The sequence below is a fragment of the Cryptomeria japonica genome, chromosome 7 (assembly GCF_030272615.1).
Source record: "Cryptomeria japonica chromosome 7, Sugi_1.0, whole genome shotgun sequence".
Lineage (NCBI taxonomy): Eukaryota > Viridiplantae > Streptophyta > Pinopsida > Cupressales > Cupressaceae > Cryptomeria > Cryptomeria japonica.
In genome coordinates, this window is record NC_081411.1 from 840,994,120 (window position 1) to 841,010,213 (window position 16,094).

A 16,094-nucleotide genomic window follows, 5' to 3' on the forward strand; every position below is an offset into this window, starting at 1 on the left:
CTGATTATGGCATAAAAGGTTTTGTCATGTAAATTTTGATAATCTGATCAAAATAAGCAAGAAGCACCCAGTAAGAGGTCTACCGAGTCCTGAGAAACCTGAGAATGCTATGTGTTGAGGATGCCAGATGGGTAGAATGACAAGATCAAGCTTTACAAGTAAGTCCTACACTTCTAAGGGAATTTTAGATCTTGTGCACACTGATCTTTGTGGTCCTATGAAAGTTCAAAGTTATTATGGTGATAAATATTTCATATTATTTGTGGATGATTACTCAAGGATGATGTCAGTAATGTTTTAAATAAAATATCAGAAGCTTTTCAAATGTTTAAATGGTACAAGGCAAGAGTTGCAAAAGAAACAGGTAGACAACTAAAATGTCTTAGATTAGATAGAGGAGGAGAGTTCACATCTATTGAGTCGAACTTATTCTAAAATGATCATGGTATAAAAAGACAAGTATCTACACTGAGAACTCCACAGCAAAATGGGATAGCTGAGAGAAGAAATAGATCTATTGTGGATTGTGCCAGAACCTTGATGATTGAAAAGAAAGTGCCACAAACATTTTGGAGAGAAGCAATAAGCACAACAATTTACACCCTGAACCGAGTACAACTGAAGAAAGGAACTTTGAAGATACCATATGAAATCTGCTATGACAAGAAACCTAATGTAATTTATTTCAAAATCTTTGGAAGTAGATGCTATGTACACAATGATGATAGAAATGGAAAGTTTGATCAGAAAAGTTAAGAAGGAACATTTTTAGGTTATTCTTCTAGAAGTAAAGCATTTAAATGTCTAATCAAATCATCTAACAAAATAGTAGATAGTGCAAATGTGAAAATTGATGAATTTGTAGAAAGAAATGATGAAGGAAACTCCAAATAACTACAAGATTATGATGAATTTGTCTATGTTCAACCAACAAGTATTACTGAGAGAACTATTGAAGAAAATGAAGAGAATATCCAGTTACTGAGTGATGAAGAAGATCATATAGAGCCTATCGAACTTGTATTAGCCAAGTATGTCAGAAGACATCATGCATCAAGTCAGATTATAGGAGATAAGGATGATCTAGTGATGACAAGGAACAAACTGAGACAGAACACATATTTGATATCTAAATTTGGACCGAGGATAGTGAAAGAGGTATTTAATAGTAAAGATTGGATAAATTCTATGATAGAAGAGATTGATCAAATCAAGAAGAATGACACATGGACACTAGTCCAAAGATTGAAGAACAAAAATGTAATCGGTACAAAGTGGATTTTCAGAAACAAGTTGAATGAAAAAGGTGAGGTCATTCAAAATAAAACAAGACTAGTTTGCAAAGGTTATGCCCAAGAAGAAGGAATTGATTATGGTGAGACTTTTGCACTTGTGGCTAGACTCGAAGGAGTAAGAACATTGTTGGCATATGCTACTTACAAAAATTTTAAGGTATATCAAATGGATGCCAAATCTACATTTCTGAATGGTATATTAGAAGAAGAAGTTTTTATTGAACAACCTGAAGGATTTGTTGAAGACAAGAATAAAGATCAGGTATGTAAATTGAACAAAGCTTTATATGGTCTAAAACAAGCACCTAGAGCATGGTATGAAAGACTGCACTCTTATTATTTGATCAGGATTAGTTTTATAAGAACAAGTGAAAACAACAATATGTACATGAAGAATGATGAATATGGAATACTGATCTGAGCCATATTTGTTGATGATATTATATTTTGTGGAAATGAAATGAGCAAATAATTTGAGATGTCATTAATCGGTGAGATAAAGTATTTTATAGGTTTACAGATACTATGAATAAAAAATGAGATTTTCATTACTCAATCCAAGTACATAAAGGAAATCTTGAAGAAATTTGGAATGGAGGATTCAAAACCAGTAAATACTCCTATGACTACCAACTATAAACTATCAAAGAATGATGAATCTACATCTATTGATGAGACACTTTACTGATCCTTCATTGGAAAGCTACAATATGTTGTTCACAATAGGCCAGACATAGCACATGCAGTAGGTATAGTTGCAAGATTCTCTGCAGATCCTAAGGAAACACACATGACAACAATCAAGATAATTTTTTAGATACTTGAAAGGCATTGAAGATTCCGGCTTAGTATATCAGAAAGGAAATGACTTTGATTTAAAAGTTTATACTGATGTTGATTGGGTAGGCAACATTGATGACAAAAAAAGCACAAGTGGAGGATCTTTCTTTTTAGGAGAAAGACTAGTGAGTTGGCTTAGAAAGAAACAAGGATGTGTTTCACAGTCAACAACAGAAGCTGAATACATTGCTACAACATTGAATTGTACCAACATAGCATAGATCAAACAACTATTGGAAGGTATAAATGAGAAAGTTACTGAGCCAGTAACTATATTCTGTGACAATACTAGTGCCATTAACATTTTAAAGAATCTTGTTATGCACTCTAAGACAAAGCACATCTCTATCAAATATCATTATCTTAGAGAAGAAGCTCAAGAGAAGAAAGTGGTGTTGGAGTATGTTAGCACAAAGGAAGAAATAACAGATATCTTTACCAAACCACTGCCAAGGGACACTTTTGAGTATCTCAGAAGTAAGTTAGGGGTCCTATCCCTATCTTCCATTCACTAACTGAGTTCGGTGAATGCATCAATTTGATGACTCTAGAGAATATATTTTAGGAGTTGATGTTGATTTACACACTTTAGGATGTTTTCTAAAGGTGTAAAGGAAACAATACAGGGAACAAGAATTAAAGACAAAATTCTTTGATCGAGACTAAGTTGACACATAACAGTAGGAAATCACTTCATACAGGAAGAAATTATGTTTTAATTCTTTACTTTTTGGCATTGTTGTCAAAGGGGGAGAAGACTGAAGAAAAGAGGAGAAGACTAATGTATGGGGGAGAAGACTGATGTCAGTAAAAGATATAGATTTGATTCGATGAGTATAAAGATGTCAGTAAAAGACACATAAAGAATATGATGAATAAGGGGAGGAATAAGCTATTCAATGGGCAACTATTACCGAGTTAGACAATGATGAGATTATGATGTTTAGATTGTTTTGATATCCTACATATGTTGATTGATTGTAAGGTTAATACTATACTATGTTACTGAGCAAAGAACCTAGTCGGTAAACCCTAAGGAACCTAGTCAATAAACCCTAAGGTTACTGCTATCAGTTAATGAAGCTAGAATGTCTACCGAGTAAAGTTTAGTATTTACCAAGTTGCAACTGAGTAATAAAAGAATGCATTGAATGAATAAAAACATCATTTAATGAAGGAAGTTGATGAGCTAGAATTGATTAAATGTTTGGTATGCCATGAATGAAGTTTGTTAAAGAATCTATGGTAAAGGAAAATCGACAGGAAGATCTACAACTCAGATTGAACCACAATACCCTAGCACAAGTTCCAAGAAATGTATGCAAGTTCCAAAGTGGGGTAAAAAAAATTTCTGATTGAAGGATACATTGAACCTAGTCAAGATTGAAGATCTGATGGCTATGATTGATCATGGGATATGTGATCAAGGAGATTAAGTGGTTGGCAAATTGTTTATAAATAAGGAACTATTGATAAACAATGTATGTGGGCAAGTGTATGCACAGGGATGCTACATAGTGATTACCGAGCATAGAAGCTTGAAGACCTATTTGAATAATAGAGTATAGAGCCCAGTAGATGGACAAGATAAGTCCTAGATTGTATTGAGAAAATAAGAATCTGCTTTATCATTTTAGATGTGAAGTTGTAGATAGATTTTTATTACTATTATTTTGTGAAGTGACAGAAAATCTCTTAATCGAGTGGACTTAACAGTCTTATTTGTAAAACCCTCTAGCAAGGTGACATTCTGATTGAGTGTTTGAAATCCTTTAACAAGGTAAATTCTAACAAGCTGAAGATCCTAACAGATCTGAGGGAAATCCCTTAACCAGGTCACATCTAGCAATGTGTTTGTAATCTTTAATAGGATTTGCTTTTAACCGAGCATACTCTAGAAAAGTATATTTCTTAGTGGGTCCGAAATCCCACAGTGGTTTTTCCCTATTTGGGTTTCCACATTAAAGCTAGTGTTATGAGTGTTATGATGTTTATATGCTTTTGAGTTTGCATGTTTAGCAGTTTTGGTTATATTACTGAAGTATATATTACTGAGGTTGAATCTGTTGTTTTTATGGAAGATTAAGGTTGTATGATTTACCCCCCCCTCTCATCTTATTAGCTCGGCATCTATACTTAACATTAAGTATCAGAACTATCACTCTACACCGGTACTCAGGACACCAGTACCGACACAAAGAAAGGAAGTATACTAGCATAGAGGTCGACAGGATTTTGTTATATTATTGTAAAAACTTTGTAAGCTGACTTGGCATGTTGTAAAATGACTCTTATATATAAGAGAGATCATTGTAGACATTTTGTAAAGAAAAAGGAAGTGATGTAAGAGAAAGGGAAAAATATTAAGGCAAACATATTATGCAAAATATAGGTTAAAGGGTTTATGTAAGAAGCAGAGGAGCAATCGGTACTGAATCAAGCATTATAGATGCTATTGTAAAGCAGTACAAGATATTGGATTTGTTTAAATCCACATTGTAAGTCAGTGAGACTTCCCATTGAGCGGTGAGCTCTAGGAAATTGGCCTTCCTACATGTGCAGGCCCCTCTTGTAAGTAATATTCTCTTATTGGCCAGTAAGTGGATATTCTGGGTCACAAATCCCACCAAGGTTTTTCCCACACTAGGTTTCCTTGTTAAATCCTTGTGTCATGGTGTGCTTTTCATGTGGATGTTTTTAATTCTATTTATTGCATTATTTCTTGCATACCGGTACACTATTATAATATGTTTTGCATATTTTAAGACAAGAAATTCTACTCACTGGTTTGATACTGATTCACCCCCCCCTCTCAGTATCTGTGGGAATCCTAACAATTGGTATCAGAGCTTGGTCCTCTATTTTCAGAAGCCTAACAGCTTGAGGAAGATCTTGACACTAGTAAAGATGGAAAATCTGATGAAGCAACTTGAAGGAGCTCTCTCAGAATATGATACAGAAAAATTGAAAAATATCAAACTAGAAGATGATCTAAAGGCAGCTCAGGATATCATTCAGGCACTTCAAGAGAATCTTACTGTTGCAAGAAATAAGTGAAGAGAACTTTGTGAAAAAAATGCAAACTAAAAATGATGAAAAGGAATCACTTAATGATCTAATAAGCAAGCTAAAACTGGAGAACATGACAATAAAGAATGAGATGCAGGATATGACTATGAGATTTTTTTAAAGAGATTGAAGATAGGAAGAAGAATGAAGAAGAATTGACTAGAAGACTAAGTGACGTAGCAAATGAGAACACAAGAATTAGCTATGCAAATGATTTATTAAAGACAGATCTGATGCACACTCAGAATGACTCAAATGAACTGATGAGACAGAAAGAAGTCTTAGAAAGAGAACTAGAAACTGCAAATCAACATAAAGAAAAATTCAAGAAAAGCTCAGAGGAAATTGGCACCTTGCTGAAGAATAAAAAACCTAAAGGTGACACTTATGGAATTGGCTTTGAAGTTGGTGAAAGCTCTGGTACTGCAAATACTCAAGATCAAAGCAAACCGGTAAGACAACCTAATACTTATAAATTCAATGGAAAATGCTTTAACTGTAATAAGTATGGTCATAGAGAAAATGAATGTAGATCTAGAGATTATCAGAATATCAACACACCCACCAGTCAATGTTCTAAATGCAACAATGTTGGTCACAACTCTAAAAATTGTAGAATGAATGTGAGATGTTATGTTTGTGGAAGATTTGGACATTTATCTAATCAATACAGAACACAAACCGGCATAGGTTATGGGAAAGCTATTCAGAAAAATAATGTAACTTATTATGCATGTAACAAGATTGGGCATATTGCAAAATTCTATAGAAGTAAAGGATCACCGGCAGACAACAAAAGTTCTAGCTTGAAGGGTAAAGAAAAAATTGAAGAGGCTAAGCAAGAATTCTCAAAACAATGGATTAGAAAAGATGATCTAAATATTGGGAATACTCCTCCATTGGTAGACCCAGTCAATGCTTCACTGCTAGGACAGAGTAGTGCTCCACCGGCAAGAAGTTCTTCATTGAATTGAAGAAAGTTTCCTTGGGGGTTTGGTAATCTAATGACACGTGTTATTATTCCCTCGGTTAGAGATGAGAAGTTGGAAATTACTTATTATCGACAGACAATGTCCAGTGAATACTTAATCGGCATGCATTTAATGTGGTAGCTGGAAAAAAGACACTATAAATTTGAGGTTTTGGCTCCATTTCATTTCACCAAGATTTTAAACCTACAAAGAGCGCGAAGATTCTGAGCTAAGACATTCTCAAGCAAGAGGCAAGAACACTTCAAGCAAAACCTAAAAGGCAGTAAAAGGTATTTTATCATGGCATCCACCTCTGCACTTGAATATATAGCAAACCCTACTATTGTCAAAGTTATAAAAAGACCTAGGCCCGTATTTCAATTAGTTCCTGAAGTAGCAAAGAAAGATGATACTTTAGGTGCTTTTTCTCAAATTCCTAAGGGAGTTGTTTATGCTGAAGATCCTAGAATTTACATTCATGCAACATTGAGGAACTACAAGATGAAGAGATTAAAACCATGTTTAAATCTGTCATATGTGATGAATCCGGTAATGTAAAAGATGAACATAAGATCATTGAAACCCTAGGATTTACAAAGATCCTTAGCATTCCTGAATTCCCCAAGGATGTGATTAGGATAGTCTTAAGCAGGGTACATGGTGAATTTTTCTGGTTAGATGCAATTCACAAAATCACCAAGGAAGTTGTGAAAGCTATAACAGGGTTACCGACCATCGGTAAAAGGCCAGACAAGACTAAAAAGGTCTCCAATGACCTAGTTATAAACCTAACTGGTGCAACATCTGACAAAAGGTCCTTAAGAGTCAATGATGTAAAAGATACTAATGTAAGATTTATCAGCATGATATTAGGATATAAAGCTACTCATGCAAATAGACTCAATTTAGTTTCAAGTTTATGCATTAAGAGTGCTTATGACATGGTCACAGATAATGCAAAAATTGATGTATGTGGGTGGTTGAAGGATGAATTAATTGACAACTTAGGAAAGATTAAGAAGGACAATAAAGGAACTTTTAAATTTGGAAATCTGCTAGTATGTCTGATGCTACATAAAACTAAATAGGTTCCTGGTATAGGCTACAAAGAACTTGGATATGATATACAAGTAGGTAAACAACTAATAGAACTATTCAATAATATGGGAGAAGATAAGGAAAACAATATCCATGATTTCTTTCAAGCACTTATTAAGGCCAAAATGAAGAAAAGAATCAGATTATCACAAAAGATTGTTGACAAATATAAGGATGAAATATGCTTTGTAATCAAGAAGGATGAGATCTGGATGGAAGCAATCATCCCTAGGAAATTTTGAGTAATAGAGATGGGCTACGAAACAGATGATCATATAATTGAAACTTATGCTAAAGCACTTCTGGAAGCCCCTAAAGAACCAAAGGAAGAAGTATTTGGTGGTGCAGAAACTATTGAAAGCCAAATACAATCTAAGAAAAGATTGGAAAAGGTTGAGGTAGTTGTAAGAAAAGGTTCTAGGCAAGCAAAGGAAATCAAGGATAAAGTAATGGAACAAACCGGTATAACAGAGGATGAGTTAGCAGCTCCACAACCTGAAACTCACCTATCACCGATAGGCACATCTTCAGAGAATGACATGCCTGCAACTTTCAAAAGAGTTGTAAGGAAAAGAGATCCCTCACCGGAAACCACACCCTCACCTAGGAGGAAAAGACAAAAACAACAAGAAGTGAGATCTCCAGTAAGAAAGGCTACACCAAAGAAGAAGAAACTGACACCCTAGAAGAAGAAAAGGACAAACAAGGACTTGGCCCCTCTTGACATATTGTTGAATGAAATTATAGAGGAAGGGAAATTGAAGAATATAGAGAAACTATATGACACTCTGACAGCTGATGAAAAAGAACAAGTAGAAAATAGTGTTTTATTACATATGGACATGTATAAGAAATTTTTTATGGAAGTTGTAGATGAAGTACCAGATGAACTATTCAAAAGATTGGAAGGAAGGAGACAAGCAGTAATAGAACTTGACAAGAAAATCAAGATAGAAAAGCTACTTGTTGTATATCCAGTGAATTCACCCAAAGAAATTGATGACTTAATTGCTGAAGCCAACCGGTCAGTATTTTCTACTGCACACCAGCACATTGCTTTAATGGTTGGAAGAGTTAATGAGGTGGTTGAGGAGACAAAAAATGCATGGGAAAAACAAGAGGAATACTAGAACCCCAAACCAATAAAGATATATCAGAAGGAAAGAGACAAGGGTAAAGGAAAGGTTGGTGGACCTCTGAGTATAAAAGTTAAAGATAACTTATCCCCACCACCTCCTTCTACATCACCAATAAAAACTACAAAAGATCAACTGACAGTTGAAAGTATCGATGTAGAGGATGTCAATCCTAATCCTGAAGTCTTATATATAGTGGATGTTGATACTCAAAAGATCAACATTATGGTAGACAAAGATACAACTGATAAGATTGAAATGGCTAGTGAGCCACCGGTAGCTGAGCAAACTGATAACACACAGGAGAAACTGATAGATGACAAAGAGAAACAAGTAGAAACTCAGATTCAGACTGAGACAATGCAACAAATAAAGAAACAAATAGAGCAAAAGGCTCCTGAATAGGAACAACTTCATAAGGAAACAGTGCCATCGGCAACTGGAGAAATAGAAAAATCGTTGCTTAAGGAAATGCAAACACAAACAGACCTGCTAGAGGTCAATACAAGCTTGGTTACTTCCACTGGTGGTACTTAGAATGTAGGTTCATCATCAAGCTACAAATCAACTAATGTGACTGAAGTATTATTAGATTCAATTAAAAAGATAACAAATTGCAGCTCACAAGCTTATAAGGCAATAGATGACACAATACCAATTTTGAAGGTAATTGCTCCTAACTGTAATATAGACAATAAATATTCTTTAGGACAACTTGATACCTTGTGTAAATATATCATAGAAAACATTGAGAAATTAAAGGAAGAGACATTGAAGGACAAATTGGAAATTGAAAAGCAAAGATTCTTTGATGATCAGATAAAGAAGTATACCAGAGATTTTGACATACTTCTACCAGAATTGTGTAACTTATTGAAAGAGTACAAAACTCTGTGCAAAGACACCTATAAGACAAACTTTTTGAGTATAGATATAGATAAGAAGATGAGCAAGGTGTAGGATGAAATCAATAAACTTGCAAATAATTTTGTTAACTCACTTGATACATTATCAATTTTTGAACAAAAGATAACAAATTTTGAGGAAGGATTACTTAAATTGGAAAGAGAAAAGGAGAGAATAGTGAATAAGGAAAAGTATTTGAGATTAAAACTGAGTCCAAGACTGGACTATCTAGCATCATTACGGAAGGAAATATTTGAGGCACTGATATAGGGATAGAAAACACTAGCAGAGCATTTGCAACATTTCATCGGTACAGTTAAAAGAATAGAGACAACAATAAGAGATAGTAAAAAATTTATGGAGAGTATAAACTTGATTTTGGCGGATCTATTTCAAATTGTAACTACCCAGTTACAAGGTTGAAAATACAAACTCTACTGACATCTTGACAACCTTTGTCATTGATTCCAAAGGGGAAGTAGTGGGATGAGAAAATTCAACATCACAGGAATCATATGCTCAAGGGGAGCACACACATTTTTGGTGGAATTCCAGGATATCCAAACCATGTCCCTATTGAAATGAGGGATAAACTCCAGAATTTTGCTAGGAATAATGTTTTTAGTGCTGAAGAGCATCTAAAATATTTTGATGACATGATTAATGACTATGAAATTGTACATGAAGATGTCATCATGAAGCTATTTGTGCAATCCTTGATTGAGGATGCTAGAGATTGGTACAGAGGGTTACTTGTAGATAGCGTAGGTTCTTGGGAAGAGTTCAAAAATTGCTTTCAAGAGCAATATGGAGATAAGACAAATGTGAGCTTCATGCTCAATGAATTTAACAACATCAGGAAAGCTGATAATGAAGCCGTCACAGATTTTAATGCAAGGTTTCAAAAGGCAATGCATAGACTTTTTCAAGCAATGAGGCTAGATGAAAATATGTCTCTAACTACCTATTACAATGCATTCGACCCCAAAATGGCTTACATTCTCAGAGATAAGACCCCACATAGCTTGAGGGATCCTCTTAGAATTGCAATCAATGTATAGAGTAATAGAAAAGCATCGAGTAAAGTGTTAAGAAGGACTGATGGAAGATTGTGGTAGGAACAAAAACCAAAACAAAATAAATCCTCTAAAGAAGAGGATATGATAGAGAAATTAATGACTATTGTCAAGGATCTTACTGCTAAAGTACAACAAAAACTTGAGAGGCCTCACTACAACTAGCAGCCATATAACACTACATGCAAAGATGGCAGACCTGGCAAGATAGATCAAAAGGAACACAAAATTAGGATACCCCTGATACTTTGAAGAGAGGAAATGTACATAATGTGGAAAATACCCCATGGTGTATGGCATGTGATGGGCCACATTCTCCCTATCAGTGTGTTGTGGCTCAAGCTCTAAATGAATCCATGAGAAGTGAGGATGAACTTGTAGTTAATATGTTTGAGTATACTGTGGAAACTGACTGTGAGTCTTCAGAGGATGAAGCAAGTGAATATAATGTCTCAAGAAGCAATGCAAATTGCCAAGAGAAATTGACAATTAATTGGCATCCCACTTCAAATGTAGTCACAATGGAAGATCAAGAGATTCACCTTAGAAGGCTTAGTGAGGAGGAAGTCAAGAATCTCACTAAGGCAGCAATAGCTAAAGCTAAGCATAACTATAATCTGAGAAGCAAAAAAGATGATGGAAGTCAAGGTATGCCTGGTTCTCTATTTTTTAAAGAGACTTCTTCTAAGAGGTCCACTGAGAACAAAACTTATGTCAAAGATATTCAAGCTAAAGGTGATTAGTCAAGTAGTTCAACGAAACCTCGTATTGCTAATACAACTAGATGTAAGGCAAAAACCATTGCTGACAAGAGAACAAGCCACCAGAAGGCAGAAAAGGTTAAAAATCATGTTGAGTCTAATGTTAACACTACTTTTGAAATGACTCAAGCTTTAACACATATGAAGGTTTCAGTACCTTTGATAGAGTTGCTGAAAATAAAAGAACATAGAGACACTGCTTTTTCTTTGATTTCAAGTATATTAGATGGAGATGCTTCTTCTAAAAGGAGAAATGCAAAGGATGAGAAGGAACAAGAACAAGGGGTCCCAAAAGTTTATGTGGGCATGGTCCCAAAAGTTTATGTGGGCACCACTATTAATTAGGAACCATCTCAGATAGACCCCTTTTATGTCACACTATTAGTAAATAATATATTGATAAAAAATTGCATGATAGATTCTAGTGCAACTGCTAATGTGATGCCTTGTGGGGTTATGAAAGAGCTAGGTTTGTCAATACACACTTCATATGGGAGGTTTTATGCCATGGATAATAGAGAAGTTCCCGTTGTAGGTACTATGAGAGATATAGAAGTAAAAATAATAGCTTTCCCTGAAGCTACTTATAAAATGGATGTAATTGCTATAGACACAAAGCCACATTATGGCATGCTTCTATCTAGAAAGTGGGTTGCTACTATTGGAGGATATCTTCAGCTATATTTTTCATATGCAACTATCCCAATGAATAGGAATTCTATAAAATTGTATAGAGAACTACATGCCCCAGTGGTTATTGAAAAAATAGACCCAAACATGCTTAATTGCATGATTGATGTAGATCTTGATAACTTTAGGATTAAACCCATTCAGCCTCAGTTGAAGAATATTGATCCTATTATTGATGAGTGGGAATCCCAACAAGAAGGCTTGTGGTAGATGTACTTTGATGGAGATTTCTTTAAGGAAGGATCTAGAGTGGGAGTGCTATTTGTTTCCCCATCAGGTATTACCTTCAAGTATTCTTTTCTGTTAGCATTCCCATGTACAAACAATACAACTAAGTATGAAGCTCTACTATTGGGCTTAGAAATTGCTAAAAGGCATGGGATCAAGTTGTTAAGGGTTTATGGAGACTCTGAACTTGTAGTGTCTCAGATAAGGTCAAGATATGCATCTAAAAATGACAAGTTAAAAAGATACAAGCATGTTGTTTGGGATGTAATTGAACACTTTGATGCATTTTCCATTGATTTGATTGAAAGGTCTAAGAATATTATGGCAGATTTTTTAGCTAATGTTGCATTAAAGAATGATGATGTAACATTGTCTAGAGTTTCAATAATTGAGAGAAAAGCCAAACCAGCCATCCTAGATAATGTGTACAATTAGCAAGTTTTTGAGGATGATGAAGACATCCTTAGATTTGTACAATGCATAGATGACTATGAAGGTCAAAAGATTGATTATAATGCATTGGTGGAAGTAGTAGATGGATAGGAAACCATTTTTGAACATGACATAGTGCAGCTAGAGACAAATGAAATACCCAGGGGACTAGTTGAATTAGAGGGTATGTTCAGTTAAAGTGATGGTCACTTACATCAAGAATCATCTACAAAGTTGGATGAATTGGATGCGGTGAACTTAGGGACAGAAGCATCCCCTAAGTTGGTGTATATTGGGATGAACTTGTCTCCCCATATTAGGACCAACCTCATTAACTTATTAAAAGGATATAAACATGTTTTTGCTTGGTCCTATGAGGACCTAAAGGTGTATAGACAAGACTTATTTCAACATAAAATTCCTCTGCATTCTGATTCTAAGCCTTTTCGACAGATGCAAAGACCTATTAACCCCCTTTTGGAGACCAAAATGCAACAAGAATTAACCAAGTTAAAGGAAGGGGAGATCATGAAACCTATAAGATATTCTTCATAGGTATCCAACTTGGTCCCTGTCAGAAAGAAGAATGGGGATATAAGGCTTTGTGTGGATTTTAGAAATTTGAATGTTGCTTCTCTAAAAGACAATTATTCTTCCCCAAATATGGAGGCTATGTTACAAAGGGTAACTAGTTGTGATTTATTATCAAAGATGGATGGGTTCTCAAGTTATAATCAAGTATTAGTAAAGGAGTCTAAGCAATTTAAGACTGCTTTTACTACCCCTTGGGGGACTTGTGTGTATGTGAGAATGCCATTTGGTCTAAAGAATGTTGTAGCTACTTTTCAGAGAGAAATGGATGTAGCTTTCATGGAATTTATTAATATCATAATGGTTGTTTACCAGGATGATTTGACATGTTTCTCGAAAAAGGCAGTTGATCACTGCAGTCACTTGGAAAGGGTCTTTTGCAAAGCTCTAGAGTTTGGTGTATCCTTGAACCCCAAAAAATGTCTGTTTGTAGTGACAGAAGGAAAATTATTAGGGCATATTGTCTCCAAGGAAGGGGTTAGAATAGACCCTGAAAGGATTGAAGCTATAAATAATGTACCTTAGCCAAAGAATGTTAAAGGGATTCAGTATTTCTTGGGCAAGGTTAATTGTGTTAGGATATTTATATCTAACTTTAGTGAAATCGTTAAGCCTGTTGTTAAATTACCTAAAAAAAGATGCCAAGTTTTCTTGGGATGAAGAAGTTGCACAGGATTTTGACAAAATTATGAAGGCTATATAGGAAGCACTAGTGCTAAAATCACCTAATTATAGTAAGCCTTTCTCATTATTTTCTTTTGCTTCTTATCACACAGTAGAAGCAGTTCTGCTTCATAAGGATGATGAAGGATATGAACATCCAATTGCTTTCTATAGAAAATCTTTACAGGCTACTGAGTTAAAGTATGAAATCATGGAAAAACAAGCATATGCTCTAGTCAAGGCTGTTAAAGTATTCCATCCTTATCTAGTAAATGCCCAAATTGTAGCCTATGTACCACATGCAGCTGTCAAGGATATCCTATCCTAGGCTGAAGTAATTGGAAAAAGATGCAGATCAATAAGCAGAATACAAGAATTTGATCTTGAGATCAAAATCACAAAGCTGGTAAGAGGTCTAGGCTTAGCCAAGTTAATGATTGAGACAAACTTTAAGGATATTGACATAAATAATGTTGAGATTGAACAAGCTTTTGTCACCAACATTGAGAGGAAACCATGGTATTTAAATGTGGTATACTTTTTGAAGAATGCCTCATGTCCAGAGGGTATGACTCACAACCAGAGGAGAACATTAAAGTTAAAATCACAAAAATATGTTCTTATTCAGGGAGACCTATATTGGAGGAACATCGATGGGATGCTACTATTTTGCCTGGATGAATTTCATGCTAAAATGGTTCTAATAGAGATGCATAGTGAGGTGTGTGGAGACCACTATTCAGCTAAGACTACTACTCATAGGATAATCTAAGTAGGGTATTATTGGCCAACTTTGTTCAAGGATACTCATAAATATGTTCAAAAATGTGATCCTTGTCAAAGGTTTTCTTCTAAACTAAGGTATGTTGGTGCTTTGCCTTTGAATTCTATTATAGTTGAAGTCCCTTTTGTTCAATGGGGCATTGATTTTATTAGAGAGATAATAGAAAAATCAAGTAGAGGTCACAGATGGATTCTGGTGGCTACAGACTATTTCACCAAGTGGATTGAAGCCATACCTACCAAACAAGCTACTAGCAAGGTAGTCATAATTTTTTATTGATAATATAGTGATAAAGTTTTGTGTGCCAGCTAAAATAGTCATGGACAATACTATGTGCTTCAGGTCTGAGGAGTTTATAGAGTTCTATGCTAATTATGGGATTATTATGTCATACTCTTCACCCTACCACCCATAGGGAAATGATCAGGTAGAATCGAGTAATAAAAGTCTCCTCAACATCATCAAGAAAATCCTAGAGGAAAATAAAAGGTCCTGGGATCAAAAGCTTAGGTTAAATTTATGGGCAGATAGGACAACTATAAAAAAGGCCCTTGGTATATCCTCTTTTGAGCTAGTTTATGGAGTGAAGGCCAGGTTACCTGTGAATAATTTGCTTCCAGTTTACCAATTTTTGTAGATTGAAGAATTAGAAATATCTGAACTCATGGAAGAAAGAATGATTTAGTTGATAGAGCTGGAGGAAATGAGGACTACAACCCATAAAAAGAATATGAAACTTCAATTATAGTCAAAGTACCTTTTTGATAAAAGGACTAGTGCAAGAAAGTTCCAGATTGATGACATGGTGTTGCAGTGGAATGTAAAAGACCAAGACAAAGGCAAGCATAAGAAATTTGAATCACTGTGGATAGGCCCTTTAATTGTTTGTGATATCAATGGAAAGGATTCATACTTATTGCATCCTTTAAATGGTTTCACCAAAATCTCATTTCCATCAACAAAGGAACATCAAAGAAATATCAACTGGTCTCACCGATCAAATAGGGGCATCAATGAAACTGCAGTTTCGATGAGACATATGAAGGGCTTGCTGAAGAGGAAGTTTGGCCAAAAGAATGATGCCGAACAAACCAAAGTGAAATGGTGGGTCTGGTGGTGCTGACGTGGCAGATGAGGCTGCACTTAGGTGGATCTAGTGGCGAACTAAAGGTTGACACATGGCAGACCCAACAGGCAGGTGGTGCCCAGGTAGATCTCATAAATGAATCAGGGAGTTCCACATGGTGACATGCAGTAGAAGGAAACAGATCAGCCATGGTTAACGGTCGAGCAAATCGGGGAAGATCAGATGGTGATGCAAAATATCCAACGATGGTCTCTATACTATGATAAAAAGATGCCTACCGAGTTATCATTGCGACTTGGCAACTAAGCACATCCGGAAATGGAAAGCAACCCAGGCATTAAGAATCAAGCAGGTTGAGGGAAGATCTACTGCCGTTGCTATACCGACATGTGAAAGTGTTTGACTATTAATAGCAGTGACTTGGTGACTGATGAGGTGGCAGACAAGTGGCGGACATGTGGTGATGC